We start from the raw sequence: 16779 nt of genomic DNA, 5'->3' as shown, positions 1-16779 counted from the left end.
TGTCTCAGGAGCTTCAGCTCCTACCCAGTGTGTTATCCTTCAAAAAAGAAAGCAAAGGAAGAGAAAACAGCATAATTGCATCAAATGGCCTTTCCCCCCAAATACATGTTCTTTATTTCTCAAAGCTAGGTATAACTGGATTTCATGGAACTCTTGTATATCGTCCTCAAGGAGAAATCCCTCTAATTAAATTCACTACATTTCCATCACTCCTTTACAAGGCCCATTCCGCTTTATTTAAATAAAAAAATCAAAATAAAGTTGGACAGATCTGAATGATCATAAAAATTGCTGCAGTACACCCAAGCCTTATTAACATGGAAACATACTGCATACTTGTTCAGTATAAGAAATGATAAGTACAGGGAAGTTTCTTTTGTCTCATCCAAAGCAATGTCTGTATTTATTCATCAGAAAAAAAAAATACTTCACTGGATAGGAACTGCATCTTATTCATCTTTACAGCTCCAGGACCCAGTTCTGAGTATGACTTTTAATAGGCACTACATTAGATATTTGTTACATGCCTAATTGGTTCCAATATATTTGTCAAAATATTTTATTCCATAATTTGGATAATAAGCAATATCATATGGAGTAAGTAGTCTTTGAAAGACTTTGGACTGCAAATAAAGAAAAAAAAAAATTCTTGCTCTATCTCACATAGGAATTTATTAGAAAGGACACATAGAACTCAAGCTCAGAATATCCGGGGCCTTACCAGGCACCAGAGAGGCCCCAGGAGCCAGGCAGGTTACAGTCCATGGGGTTGCAAAAGAGTCAGACATGACTTAGCAACTAAACAACAACAATATTCTTTGTATGGCATTCTTATTTCATTTATTAATAGCAATATTTTTACTTTATTATTTTTAACAGTAGCTTTTTAGTAAAAATTTAAAAACAACATAGTAGGAAGAAAGAGACATGGTTCATAGATGAGAATATTTAGGAGCAAATAGTTGACATATTGGCTTCCCTGATAGCTCAGTTGGTAAAGAAGCTGCCTGCAATGCAGAAGACCCCCATTCGATTCCTGGGTTGGGAAGATCTGCTGGAGAAGGGATAGGCTACCCACTCCAGTATTCTTGGGCTTCCCTTGTGGCTCAGTTGGTAAAGAATTCACCTGCAATGTGAGAGACCTGGGTTCAGTCCCTGGGTTGGGAAGATTCCCTGGAGAAGGGAAAGGTGCTACCCACTCCAGTATCCTGGCCTGGAGAATTCCACAGGGATGAACTCTACAGTCCATGAGGTCTCAAAGATTCAGACACGACTGAGTGACTTTCACTTTCACTTTTCAGTTGACATATATCTAACTGCAAAAAAAAAAAAAAGAAGAAAGGAGAAAATTAAAAAAACTACATAGTGAAATACCATTCATTTGTTACAATAAAAATAGCCAACAAATCACAGAAGCACTATACTCTCCATCAGGATCATGATTTTGGCATCTGGATGGTGACTGGCTTGATTTGAATTCCATGGAACATCAATTACAAAGAACACATTTACAAAATGGCTTCAAAATGAAGCATACTCAGATTTGTATCAGCCGATGTGCCACTAAATACATGTGACACTCAGATACAGGAAGCGTTGTAAATACCTCAATCTAAGAGACTGATCTGACAGAACTACAACTTTTCTATTTTTTAAATTTTTAAATGCAGACAGCCCCCGTTTTGCGCATGAACGCTGTACTGCATAAATGGCTGCAATGCTGGAACCATGTGGTGTACAATGGGGAAAAATACAATTGTCCTGTTGGCTCTAAAAACTGTATCAAAACACTAAAAACCCAATGTCCGTTATAAATGTTTAGAGGCATAAAAAACAGTAAAAGCTCATATTTACTTAGTACATAATAATTTCACTGGAAACACTGAAAATTAGTGCTTTGGTTCTTTGTAAAAAGTTCAACAAGAGTCATTTGAACAGGCATTTGCTTTCTTCTCATAGTAGGAATTATAGTAAGGGATAAGGAGGGAGCAATTTTTTCTATGCTTTAGCAAGTTATCATATTCATTTCTATGTTTTCATCAACTTTCAACATTATATCTTTTGCTGTTACAGCAACACGAAATATCTCTGAGTTCCTTTTATGTGAAGTTTTATGTTGGTGTCATTTGCTCTGGGGCATTTTTATCCTTTTCATCATAGGCACTTTTCTTATGTTGTCAGTGAGTTTGCCTCCATGGAGTTTTTCTGGTTGCATATCTAGAGTCTAGGCAGCTTATTCAGTCTAGAGTCTTAAGGCAGCCAGGTCAACCTCCCTTGCATCAGCTGTGTCTTCAAGTACTTCATATGTGTTCAATTACAATTTCACTCCCAATGCTATCATGTTTTGTCTCTTTACCAAATTTTCATTTTTGCTGACAAATTTCCAACTTCAAGGATCAATTTCTATACAATGTATCTTGGTTTTAGCACTGAGTGATAAGGAAGAAACACCACTACATGCTTTGCTGTCTGTGTTTGAACCGAACAACAGCTGTGCGGGGACCAGTTGTCAACAGACTTTGAGAGAAGTAATGTAATCAGCCATTATTAATGATGCTCATCTCTTGTTTATGTGAATGATCTGTGGGCTGAAGAGCTATCGGCAAAGCTGGTACTTCATGCAATTGCTTACAGTTAATATACATCGGCAGTTGATATTTGAATATGCCATTCAAGTACTGGTGTTATTTAACTAAACCTAGATAGCTGAAATCCATGCATATCACAACCAGGCAAAACAAGGAGTGTTTGTATTGGGATTTGAGGACACAAAGAAGCTGAACAATGAAAACTGTTGATTTTAAAAAGATGTGAGGAAGAGAAGATATGATTTAACAAAAAAAAAAAAGAAATGAAGTTAAAAAGACATTTTAAAAAGTAAACGTGTCATTGAACTCACATAGACAATTCCATTTAATATGAGATTAAGAAGTACTAGAAAATAGGAGATAATGTAAAAGAAACATTTCTTTCTTGACAAAAGTAACAAAAGGAGATCTTCAAAGAGATTAATACAGTAGGATGCAAAGAAAGGAATTGGGGGAAAATCCAGCCAACAGATGCACAAGGAACATAAAGATAGTCTTATAAAGACTATGCTAGAATTTTTTTTCATAAAGCCCTAGAATTAAGATAAATGTGAGTGTTATGTATGTATATTTGGAAAACCAACTGTGCCTTCTGCTTTAGTTGCCTTTTTTGCACCGATAATTTCTTAAACAATATTCTATTTCTATAGCATAGCTCTGTCACTGTAGTGTAGCCAAGCTTTTCTTTGACAAATCGAGTAGTAAATAATTCATCGGTGCTCTGAGGGGAAAAATATCCCCGGCACACTGCTGCTGAAAGTTGTCCCTCCTCGTAAGCAGAAGAGCTTAACACACATATGGAGAAGCACATCCTCTCCCTGTTCAAGCACCTTCAGAATGAACCAGAACAGGGTGTTACAGCAGGGAGGAGCTGGGCCTACCAGGCAGCAGTCTGCTCATCTTATTAAAATATTTGGCAGCTGTTGTCATTTAACTGAGGTTAATGGTATTTTATTGGCTTAATAGGCCAAAGTAAAAATGTAACAGTTTTTCTAAGAACCAATAGTAATTCATAGGGATTACTTGATATATTTCCAACCCTTTTATTTCAGATGTGTGCTGAGAAGTTGCTTCAGTCTGTCTGACTCTTTGCGACCCTGTATACTATAGCCCACCAGGTGCTTCTGGCCATGGGATTCTCCAGGCAAGAATACTGGAGGGGGTTGCCATGCCCTCCTCCGGGGCATCTTCCTGACCCAGGAATCTAATCTACATCTCTGGTGTCGCCTGCATTGGTAGGCAGATTCTTTACCACTACCGCCACCTGGAAATAGTTTTCTTATATGTGTGTGTGTGTGTATATATATATACACACTTATATGTATATATATATATATACATACTTAATTCAAGTATGGTTGATTTATGTTGTGTTAGTTTTAGGTATACAGCACATTATTCAGTTTAACATTTTTTTCAGATTCTTTTCCCTTATAGGTTATCAGTAAATATTGAGTATAGTTCCTTGTGCTATGTAGTAGGTCTTTGTTGGTTATCTATTTTATTTATAGCAGTGTGTACATGTTAATCCCAAACTCCTTTTTTTTTGTTTTGTTTTTTTTTTTTTTTTGTCATGTTGCATGGCATGCAGGATCTTAGTTTCCAGACCAGGGACTAAACTCCTATTCCCTATAGTAGAAGTGCAGAGTCCTAACCATTGCACCACCAGAGAAGTCCCCCAAACTCCTAGTTTATCTCTCCCTTCTCGTTCCCCTTTGGTAACCGCAAGTTTGCTTTCTATGTCTGTGAGTCTGTTTGTTTTATATATAAGTTCATTTGTATCATTATTATATGTTCTTAAAAGAGATGGAAGACTAGAGGATGGCAGGGAGACAACATGTGCTTGAATCAAATAATAAGATTGAGACAATATTTGTGATGGCTCTTTCTACAGATGAAATACATTAGCTATGGGAATAGATAGTAAAAAATACAGATATCATACAAAGCACTGATGAGGACATGAAAAAAGTAAAAGCCTCTTTAAAATATATATATATATATATATATATATATTTTTTTTTTCTCAAAATCTGAAGAATGGAGTCAATAAAATCTGATTTTATTTTAAAGGAAATATCAATGTGTGCTAGACAAGTGCATCTATCTTCCTCTTCCATAACCAGGTACAAAACAAGTGGAAGGAATAGTATAAACAATAATAAGATATTTATATTGCTTATCTCTAGGAACCCTGGCATGCTTGACAAAATTCATACCGTTAATTTCTCCTCTATCCCTATGAGATAGGAAGCAGGTAGATATTGTTAGACAGTAATACAACTAACATGTATATGTGGAAGCAGGAAAGGTGGTGAGTCTTGAGAGGAGCCTGGATTGGCTGGTTTTCTGCCCTTAAGGGGAGGAGAATGGCTGCAGGGGAGCTGCTCTTTCTGGAACCCACAAGCCCCTTCCTCTGCACTGGGAACTCTTTTGCCTCGAGTTCTTCAATAACTAAATTTATCTGCCTGACTCCCTAATGAATACAGAGTCTTCAAGTAAATAAACTTTCTTGTTCTTTTCTGCTCACTTTCTTCCACTTCCTAATATCAGTTTGCCCTACAGTTTCGAATCCCTTTATCTGTAACCAATTTCCAAGCTGTGTTGTTGTTCACTTGCTAAGTAGTATCCAACTCTTTGTGACCCCCATGGACTGCAGTCTGCAGCACGCCAGGCTTCCCTGTCCTCCGCTATCTCCCAGAGTTTGCTCAAATTCATGCCCATTGAGTTGGTGATGCTATCTAACCACCTCATCCTCTGCCACCCTCTTTTCCTTTTGCCTTCAATCTTTCCCAGCATCAGGGGCTTTTCCAATGAATTGGCTCCTTGTATCAGGTGGCCAAAGCATTGGAGCTTCAGCTTCAGCATCAGTCCTTCCCATGAACATGCAGGGTTGATCTCCTTTAGGATTGAATGGTTTGCTCTCCTTGCTGTCCAAGGGACTCCTGAGAGTCCTCTCCAGTACCACAGTTTGAAAGCATCCATTCTTCAGTGCTCAACCTTCTTTACAACCCAACTCTCACATCTGTATATTAAACTGTTATTAAATTGCCCATCTCGAACTGTCGCCACAGGCTCAGAAGGAAATCCAGACCCTCTTAATTTTATTGATATCTACACTATTTCTGCAAACCCACAGCACTTGTCCCTCTCTTATTGATTCCTTGCAAATTCCAGTCTTTTTGATATGCTGTTGAAAAACTTTTTAAAGTCTCTATACATGCATATTGTTATGCCCTTACCAATGGACCGTGGAAATTTGGCCATAACAAAGGAAGGAACATCTGCGTATACAACATGATGTTATATTCAGAATCATCTCTGCCTTGACTTTGGCCTTGAAAGAATGGTGGTATTAATTATCTTAACAGCTGAATCTCTCTGGTAATAATATGTAATCTAGAGCTCACATTACATTTACCACATGTTTTGCAATGTACTAAACATTTACATTCACTACCATATGAAATACTTATGAGGTCAGTATTTTTATTGCATGCATTTCCAGCTAAAAGAGACTTCGAGTTCAGATTGCAAATTGTCCACAGTCCCACAAAAGCAGGTGTGGAATAGAACTCAAACCCATCATTCTTTCACTGTGAGTCATGTGTTCTGAACCACTAAATTTTAATGCTACTAAAATTGTGGACTAAGTAATACTAAGCTATATAGTTTTATTACTAATAAACAATCTCAAGGGTACAAGAGAAAGAGATTCAAAAATTTGAGGTGTTGGGATTAGCTGAGTTATATGCCAAATTTCTCATATTTTTCTTCTTTCTTATTCATGGCAATGTTATATTTTTACACTGTAGCAGAATGAACTTAAGTTTCACAGTTTATGTAGCTGCTTGCCTATATTTTCAATAGCCCTATCATATTTCCAACATTTGCTCCCTACCCCATCTGCAACTTGAGACCTTGAAATATAAGAAATAGGTTTCACATCATTGCAATGTGTATGAGACGATGGAGGGACAGAGGACACATGAAGATTAAGTAGAAAATGTAGGAACATGACCTCAGGTTCCTGTCATTTTGAAGAGGACACTGTAAGTTCCTAATATTCTCCTATCAAGAAAAGCACATCAGATCTTATGGCAGTTTTGCTTTGCTCTTTCTTTCAATATTGAAGTTGAAACTTTAGGTAAAATATGAGAATACTATTATCATTATGTCAAGAAAAAGACTGTAGTTGATATCAAGGCTTCTCTCACCACTTAAATAATGAAGATAATATAAGTCAAGTGAATTTTGATGGTGCCCCATAATTTATTTAAATATACTTTCACTCTTCTGGAAGTTTTGGGGGTTTATTTGCAGAATTATTGTTTTGTAACATACAAGAAATGCTGGGGTATTAGGAACTCTGTTTAGAGCTTTACACCGGTTTAATTTTCTATAACAAGAATATGAAGGCTCAAAGACCTGCTGGGTCCCAGCTTTCAAGTGTCCATTACAATAAATCAAACCAAGGATGAGGAGAGTAGAACTGCAGGATGTTCGTCAAAATACCCATGGCCATTTTTCAAACACTATGAGTTCAACCAAACAGAAAATTGTTGACCAATTTCCCTTTGGTTCTAACTTTTATGCCCTTTTGAACTTTATTGAAAAATGAGTCTGTGTGTTTCTGGTTCTTTTTTACTTTATTCAACTTAATTCTATTGATTTATTTATAATTTTTAATTCATTTATACTTTTAATTTATTTTATAATTTTTATTTCAATTTTGTTTGGAGTAATAACAAGTCATCGTGTGTCTCAAAGCACAATTTTACATATTCAAATCCATAATTTTCATAGTGTTTCCTTTAACAAGATTTTTAAGTTGCAGGACCCTCTTCTTTTTAAGGCTAAATAGTATCCCATTATTTATATAGACCACATTTTGTGTCCATTCATCTATTGATGGACATTTAGGTTGTCCTCACAATTTGGCTTTGTGAATAGTGCTGGAATCAACATGGAAATGTTAGTACTTATTTGAGATCCTGTTTCAAAAAATAAATCCTGCAATATGCCACAACATGGGTGAACCAGGAGGACATTATGCTAAATGAAATAAGCCTGTATCCAAAGGACAAATACTGCATGATTCTTCTAATGTGAGGAATCTAAAAGAATCAAACTCATGGAGAAAAAGAACGTTGTGTTTCCAGGAGCTGAGAGGAGGGGGGCACAGGGAATTGCCAACTGATGGGTATAAAATTTCAATTCTACAATGAATAAGTTTTAGCAGTCTTCTGTATGATATCGTACCTATATATAATAATACTGAGCAGTAGGTTTCATGTTCTTAATCAAATCAAATGTTCTTAGAAGTTTTGTAACACAATAAAGATGAGCAGGTCAAGGAAGTCAAACTAACCTATTAATTATTAATTAATACAAATTACTAATGAGGAATCATACATGAAAATCATAATAAGACACAACTGATACTATAATATAAATTGTTTTTAAATTTATCCAAATAACATTTATTTTTCAGTTGCTCTGTGTCCTTTGTAAGAGAGCAGAAATATGAAGATGAAAAATTACAGTCATTGGTTCTAAGAAGTTTAAGGTGATACACAAATCACAGAAGATCTTCAAGGAATGAAACCATCTATTATGCTTGGCTTGGAGTCAGGGCAAGATAACAGAGTTGTTGACAGTTGAGTCTTAAAAACCGAAGATTAGCTTATCAGATGAAAGAGGGGTTGGCAAGTAAAGAGATTTCTAGACTAACTAAAAATACTTTTATAGGAATAAAGATAAGACATAAGTAGGGGTACCATATGTATGATTAGAACTGCTGTAACTGAGACAGCAGGAAGTGAGGTTGAGGGAACTAAAAGCCCTGATTTCTAAAAGAGAATGTGCTAGATCTTAATTTTTCAAGACAAAAAAGTAATTTAATATTTATTCTGTGTCATAAAAAGTCACTGAAAGATTATAACAGGAGCATATTATATCTTTTTGTATAGCAGCAATATGAAGGGTAGATTGCTGGCAAAAAGACAGATCTAGGGGTACCCCCTCAATTAACCTTTGAAATAGTCTAGACCAGGGATCATATAGGCTTGCGTGAAAGTAGCAGGAGTCCAAACAGAGAGAAAAAGTAAGAAATAAAAATTATTTAGTAATATAATTTAAGAGGAATTAGTAACCAATTATATATAGATTATGAAAAAGAGAGAAAGACTGATAATGGCTGAATTAACTGCTTTAGAACACTGTATTGTTAGTAAGACTCATTGAAAAGGGACATGACGTTTTAGAATGTAAACAGATTCCAGGGAAAACAACGAATTCAGCTTTGGAAAATGTATAATTTGTGACTCATAATTTAGAAGTAAAGCAAGTCATCAGAGTTGGATTTATAAATCATTAGCATTTCTGTGGCAAGCAAATTACTGAAATAAATAAGACTGTCAAGCGGGCACATAGAAAAAAGCAATAAAGAGCCAAGGACAAACACTAGAAAGCACTATCATTTTAAAAAACATATAAGAGGATGAATAATGATCAGAAAGACAGAGGTAAAGCCAGAGAGACAAGAATCATGAAAGGAAGTGTGTTTAAAAATCCAGGAAAAAGTAAACAAAATTTGAAGACGTAAAGAAACTAAAGATTAGAATTGAAAAGTGTCCACAGGACAGGCTTTAGCAATTAAGAGATCATAGATCATCGATTTGACAGCATCGATGAGGATAGGAAACAGATAAAACAAGGGAAGAATTATATGAGATTTAAACCTGTGGACAGTGTAAGGATAAAGGTAGGAGAATCTTACCATGGAGAAGGAAAGGGAAACTGATACCAGAAGGAGAAATATAATTTAGACTTTATCATGTGCAGCTTTTGAGAAAAATGCCAGAAGAAAGATAATAGATTAAGATTGGGAGATAGAATGCTTTATGAGAAAAAGTCCAGGAGAAGATGGATAAGAATGAAATAAAGAGTGTAGTTGGACATATCAGCCTTGAAGAGGGTGACAGAGAGAACAAAGACCACATTACAGTGCTTATTTGATGTGTGGAGGCAAGAAGGTGAGAGAGCTCCTGCCTAAAGGCTCTGTCCTCTCTGAAGGTGCTTTCCAGGTTATCAGCTGGAAGGAGGTGAAGGAGGAAGAAGGTTTGATCAGAATGGTTGAGGTTTAGAGCAACCACTGAGAGAGAAAGCATGGAAAATTAATGAAGGAAGCACTGGAGGCCTGACAGAGATTTGGTTTAATGAAAGTTTAGTAATATTTGTTTATTCATGTATATATTAACTCAACATGCCAGCAAATCTGCACTCAATATGCCAGCAAATCTGGAAAACTCAGCAGTGGCTACAGGACTGGAAAAGGTCGGTTTTCACTTCAATCTCAAAGAAAGGCAATGCCAAAGAATGCTCAAACTACCACACAATTGCACTCATTTCACAGGCTAGCAAAGTAATGCTCAAAATTCTCCAAGCCAGGTTTCAACAGTACGTGAACCATGAACTTCCAGATGTTCAAGCTGGATTTAGAAAAGGCAGAGGAACCAGAGATCAAATTGCCAACATCTGCTGGATCATTGAAAAAGTGAAAGAGTTCCAGAAAAACATCTACTACTGCTTTATTGACTATGCCAAAGCCTTTGACTATGTGGATCACAACAAACTGGAAAATTTTTAGAGATGGGAATACCAGACCACCTGACCTGCCTCCTGAGAAATGTGTATGCAGGTCAAGAAGCAACAGTTAGAACCAGACTTGGAACAACAGACTGTTTCCAAATAGTGAAAGGAGTACGTCAAGGCTGTATACTGTCATCTTGATCATTTAACTTATATGCAGAGTACATCATGTGAAATTCCAGGATGGATGAAGCACAAACTGGAATCAAAATGGCCAGGAGAAATATCAATAACCTCAGATAGGCAGATAACATCACCCTTATGGCAGACAGTGAAGAAGAACTAAAGAGTCTCTTGATGAAAGGGAAGGAGGAGAGTGAAAATTTGGCTTAAAACTCAACATTCAGAAAACTAAGATCATCATCTGGTCCCATCACTTCATGGCAAATAAATGGGGAAACAATGGAAACAGTGAGAGATTTTTTTTTGGGGGGGGGGGGCTCCAAAATTACTGCAAATGGTTACAGTAGCCATGAAATTAAAAGACTCTTGCTCCTTGGAAGAAAAGCTATGACCGACCTAGACAGCATATTATAAAGCAGAGACATTACTTTGCTGACAAAGGTCTGTCTAAAAGCTATGGCTTTTCCAGTAGTCCTGTGTGGATGTGAGAGCTGGATCTAAAGAAAACTGAGTGCCAAAGAATTGGTGCTTTTGAACTGTGAGGTTGGAGAAGACTCTTCAGAGTCCCTTGGACTGCAAGGAGATCCAACCTTTCTATCCTAAAGGAAATCAGTCCATAATGTTCATTGGAAAGACTGATCCTGAAGCTGAAAATCCAATACTTGGGACACCTGATGCTAAGAACCAACTCATTGGAAAAGACCCTGATGCTGGGAAAGATTGAAGGTGGGAGGAGAAGGGGACAACAGAGGATGAGATGGTTGGATGGTACCACCAAGGCAATGGACTTGAGTTTGAGTAGGCTCTAAAGTTGGTGATGGACAGGGAAGCCTGACGTGCTACACTCCATGGGGTCACAAAGAGTCAGACAGGACTGAGCAACTGAACTGAACTGAACTGAAATTAACATATTCAATAAAAATTGATTGAGCATCTACTAGGCCCAAGGATTATCTGGCTGTTAAAGAATTAGCAATGTATAAAAACAGAAATTTTCTATCTCATGGAATTGGAAGGGTAAATGAGAAAGGCAATATAGAAGTAAACTATATACTATACTCTGGGTTTTACTTAATGAGGATCACAGTTTTTGTCTTCACAGGTTGATGTCAGCTGTAAGTAAATGCAGTCAGTGAATGTTAATGTATTGTGAACGTCCATTTTAAATGATAAAGGGTTCCATAAATGATGACCCTATGACCCAGATCTTGAAAACAAGTGCTGTGGTTGATGAGTGGGACATATGGAAGAAAAACAACAGAAGAGGAAAAAACTGCATTTTCATCGCAAGATAAAAATGTATGAAATTATGAAAGTGAAAGGATTAGTTGCTCAGTCATGTCCGACTCTTTGCCACCCCATGGACTGGCCCACCAGGCTCTCTATTCATAGAATTCTCCAGGCAAGAATACTGGAGTGGGTTGCCATTTCCTTCTCTAGGGGATCTTCGCAACCCAGGGACCAAGCCCATATCTTCTGCATTGCAGGCAGATTCTTTACCATTTGAGCCACCTGGGAAACCCATTAAATTATGAATGTGTATTAATATCAATGGGCTTCCCTGGTTTCTCAGCTTTAAAGAATCAGCCTGCCAATGCGGAAGATGTGGGTTCTCCCCAGGTCAGGAAGATCCCCTGGAGAAGGAATATGACCACCCACTCCAGTATTCTTGCCTAGGAATTCCCATGGATGGAGGAGCCTGGAGGGCTACAGTCCATGGGGTCACAAGAGTCAGATAGGACTTAGAGACTAAACAACAACAATTAATGTCAACACGGTGCTTTTTTTCGTGTGTACTAAGCTTTGTATGTGCCTGAAAGAGATATGACTCTAGTTCAGCTATCGTCGAATAGACAGACCAGAGTCTAGTCACAGATACAAACACTTGAACAGATAACTCGAACACAATGTAGTGTTATGGGCCACAGAGAGGTGACCTGTTCTCCCTGGAGTAGCCAGTGAAAGGCCTTCTATCTAATAATACAAAGACTGAAGCATGAATAATGAAAGGAGTTTCACAGAGAAGTAAGCAAAGAGATACAGGAATAACAATTCATATTTCCATGATAATATTATGCAAAGATATGACATTAAAGCCCTTGGTGATAAAACTGACATTTCTTGTATCAGTCTTGGCCCCAAAGAAAATGCAATTCAGTGGTGAATGTCAGTTTCATCAACATGCCTCAGGCCCCGTGGGTGTGAGTCTCCTACTCAACTACATAAAAGGGAGGGGACCGAATAAAACAGTATGAACATCCATCCATCAAAAACACAGTTCTGTTAGGAGACAAATTTTGATTGAATTTCCTCAGCAGAGTATTCAGGTCTCCATGTTCATCAAAGGATTTCATTTAAGTTACCATTAAAGTAAAATTAAGTTGGTATTAACCTTGTCTATTCAAAGGATGCTACTGCAAGGTAAACACACCATTCTGATGTGAATGAAAATGAAATGATAAATTGATTCACCTACAGCCTGGAATGGATGGAGTCCTTCTAATGAGTGATTACCTGTGGTATAACTATATTGATTGTGTTTGTACATGTCAAATGAGGCTGGCAAGGATGAACTTGAGGAAATCAATCTTGGAACCTGCTAGGATAGCAGCCTCCTACTTTCACAGATACTAAATCATGAACTTAAAAAAAACAAGATTAAAAAAAAAAACTGCAAAAGTTTGTAAGGTACCAATCTCTTCCCAAAACTATTTGAATTGGTGAGGGATTCCTTACCAATATAAAAGACAAACGCGCACTCAAATAATGACTTACAGAGGACAAATACTGATAAGTGTTCATTTGGAGACTGTTCCAATTCCTGTCTGCTTGATACTATGAGGAGGAATTATTTATTTCTATTTCTGTTTATTTTCTTAAGACTCAGTTCAGTTCAGTCCCTCAGTCGTGTCCAACTCTTTGCGACCCCATGAACTGCAGCACACCAGGCCTCCCTGTCCATCACCAACTCCCGGAGTTTACCCAAACCCATGTCCATCAAGTCAATGATGCCATCCAACCATTTGATCCTCTGTTGTCCCCTTCTCCTCCTGCCCTCTATCTTTCCCAGCATCAGGGTCTTTTCAAATGAGTCAGCTCTTCGCATCAGGTGGCCAAAGTATTGGAGTTTCAGCTTCAACATCAGTCCTTCCAGTGAACACCCAGGACTGATCTCCTTTAGGATGGACTGGTTGGATCTCCTTGCAGTCCAAGGGACTCTCAAGAGTCTTCTCCAACACCATAGCTCAAAAGCATCAATTCTTCAGCACTCAGCTTTCTTTATAGTCCAACTCTCACATCCATACATGACCACTGGAAAAACCATAGCCTTGACTAGACTACAGAAATACATGTGGGGACCCACCTTCATCTGTCCTCTCTTCTCCCAGGATAATGATGAATTATTTCCATGCTTCTTTCTATATGTTGGACTTAATATTTATGAAAAGAAATGTGTGAAAGCAAAGGCAGCAAAGTTTTTATTTTTCTATTTTATTGAGAACCACTCGAGTAGGTGAGGCTAGGTGTGCATGTGTACACCTGAGTCTCCACACATACACACACAAACCAAATCCACACACATACATTCATGTGTGGTAAAATGTGTCACTCAGTAATAGTCCTCTGGTGGAATAAAGTGTCACTCCCTTCCAGCGCACTTGTACAAAGGTGGAATTCACATTAAGAGAGTCTGCGGATCTGTGGAATTCCCATCGTGTGACGTGCTATTGGTATCTATTCTGGAGGAGAACTTCCTAAGGGGGATGTGGAGGAAGCATTGCCATCACAGCAGATGCAAAACACAAGGCCCCACTTCTGAACACACTCCACCACTACTGAAATGTGCCACCCCCCTGCTTTCTGAAGAAAGGCTTATGAAACCTGGGGCTACAGTGCCCAGACAGGAACTTACTGACCCAAATCTCTCCCTTATGCTAAGGAAAGAGGTTTTTTGTTTCCTTTTTAAAAAGGAAAGACATGCATAATGTCTAGATCATCCTGACATAGTCGCCTGGCAGAACAATTCATTTTCAAGCTTGCCTGGTGATTTTTCTTCCCAATGGTAGTAAAACAATGGGCCAGTTCAAGGACTAGAAGGACTTCACAGTAGCAACAGTATTTCGCCTATTGGCATGTCACTTTCATTGCTTTCAACTCATACTTTTAGATGCCTCCAAAAAATAAATAAAATAAAAAGAACCTTATCTTTTGAATCTCTGGCTAAAAAAAAAGACTTTACCCCTTTTATCTTCCTTTACCAATTATTAGTATAACTGTAGCAGTAGTATAAAAAAAATGCAGAGAAGAACAGGATGTTTTGTATAATGAATTTGCCAGTGATTCCTGTTTGTCAACATCCTGTCATCTTATGCAACGTTAGCTTAAAAAGTGAAATCATAGAATAGTCACTCTTCTGCCAACCATCCAGTGAGAAAGTTAACACACAGACTTTGTTGTTGCCTTAAGTATGCAATAGATGTTAGGGACCGTAATGTGAATACAAGAGATTAGCATGTTCATCTCCTTAGCCATATATCTTAATTCCTACCAGGATTTTATAATCATCTCTTTCTCAACCTTAGGAGCTTCAAAGGTTAAAATGTCTACTCATGGTGGGAGAAGACATTTTTCTTAGCAGTGGTACAGTCTGAGATACGTGTATTCTGATTCTATAACTTAACACAGAGCTTTTAGCCAAAGACATCCTAAAGGAAAATTACATGAGGTGCATCTTCTCATTAATCGCTCAAATACTATATGTATGAAATTCAGCTGAAATGAAATTTGAGAGCTTCCGTAAACAGGAAAATTTAACAAAAAGACACTGCTTCATGTGTGAGGACAGAGGGAAGATGAATCTTTCGCCATGATAATGTCTTGCAACATTCTCTCTTAACTTAGAAAAAAAGAAAGAAACAGATGTATATTACTTGATTTTACCAACTTGCAGGCCTATTTGTTGTTGTTTAGTCACTAAGTTGTGTCCAACTCTTTTTAACCCTATGGACTGTAGCCTGCAAGGCTCCTCTGGTCATCGGATTTCCCAGGCAAGAATATTGGAGTGTGTTGTCATTTCCTTCTTCAGGGGGATCTTCCCGATCCAGGGATTGAACCTGTGTCTCTTGCACTGGCAGGCAGATTCTTTACCACTGAGCCATGGGGGAAATCTCACAAGCCTACTAATTAATCTTAAAATAATTGTTTGAACTCTTGGATGCTTAAAAACTTTTCTCTCTCTTCTTTTCCCTTTCACCTTATTGAATATTATAAATATTTTAAAAGATGACAGATTCCTAAATGAAGCAATGTTCATACAGGCTAGATATCCCGCATGTTTTTATCATTTTAAAATTCAGTCAAACAGCTGAACCATGATTTTCCATTTTCAATTTCTGAATCAATTAGAATGTGACACTTTCTTTTATTTTTTAGGAAGAAATATATGTAAGGAAATTATCATAACTATGGATTTTTAATTTGGTCCAGTTGGTATACTTAAAATGGGGTTGGTTTATTTTTAAAAGTACAGTAGAATGGTAGTTTTAAGAGAATAGTAGGTGTGCCTGAATTTGTAAACATTTTGTAAGTGAAGTTAGTACTGAAGCCTAACCTTCTTGAAGGCTACTAGACAGTACTGATCAGTCTTGGAGGCATTGGTGATTCATCTCTAGGATAAAGTCTTGGCCTGAGCGAAAACAAAATAAAATAAAAATTAGGAACCCACATGGAGCAAAGTGTCAAAAAGCCCTAAGAAGTAGTCACTGTGGCATGAAATGCAGGTTTCACTTTCATTTCCACTTGGGTAAGAATAACAACATCGGCACTATATTCTCATTAAATAATGACACAAAGACAATTTCCAAATTGTGGAAAATTTGCAAAATGCATAGAAGCATTAAGAAAAAAAATGAAAATCACCTCTAATCCATCGTTTACTAGACAAGCAATGTGAATACTATGCATTCTACATCTGTTTCCAGTGTTTCTCTATGCTTAATTTCCACAGAATTGTAAAAACTATGGAGGGTCATTCTCTGCTCTTTCACTAAAATTATTATGGAAGCATTTTCCATGCCATTGAAAATTATATTATTGAACTTTGAATCTCAAAAATAAAAATAGAGATAATTAAGGGCACTGCTTTATAAAGTAATGAATTTTGCATATGTGTGTGTGTCTGTGTGATGTTTAAGTACAGTGTCATATTTAAGGCATTCATGTGAATTGTCTATTTCATTTTAGTAGAATCTCAGAATTAACTCAAAAATAGATTTAGGACCATAGAGGTTAGTCTTTTGGGGAATAGAATAATTCTTTTATAAACAGAGATCCCATAATAATCCATTTCACTATTATAACATAATGCATCTAAATAAGAAATAGTATGCCAAACACTCTGGTATTGTTACATCTA

The sequence above is a fragment of the Dama dama genome, chromosome 7 (assembly GCF_033118175.1).
Source record: "Dama dama isolate Ldn47 chromosome 7, ASM3311817v1, whole genome shotgun sequence".
NCBI classification, from domain to species: Eukaryota; Metazoa; Chordata; class Mammalia; order Artiodactyla; family Cervidae; genus Dama; species Dama dama.
Note: the sequence above shows the minus strand (reverse complement) of the source record.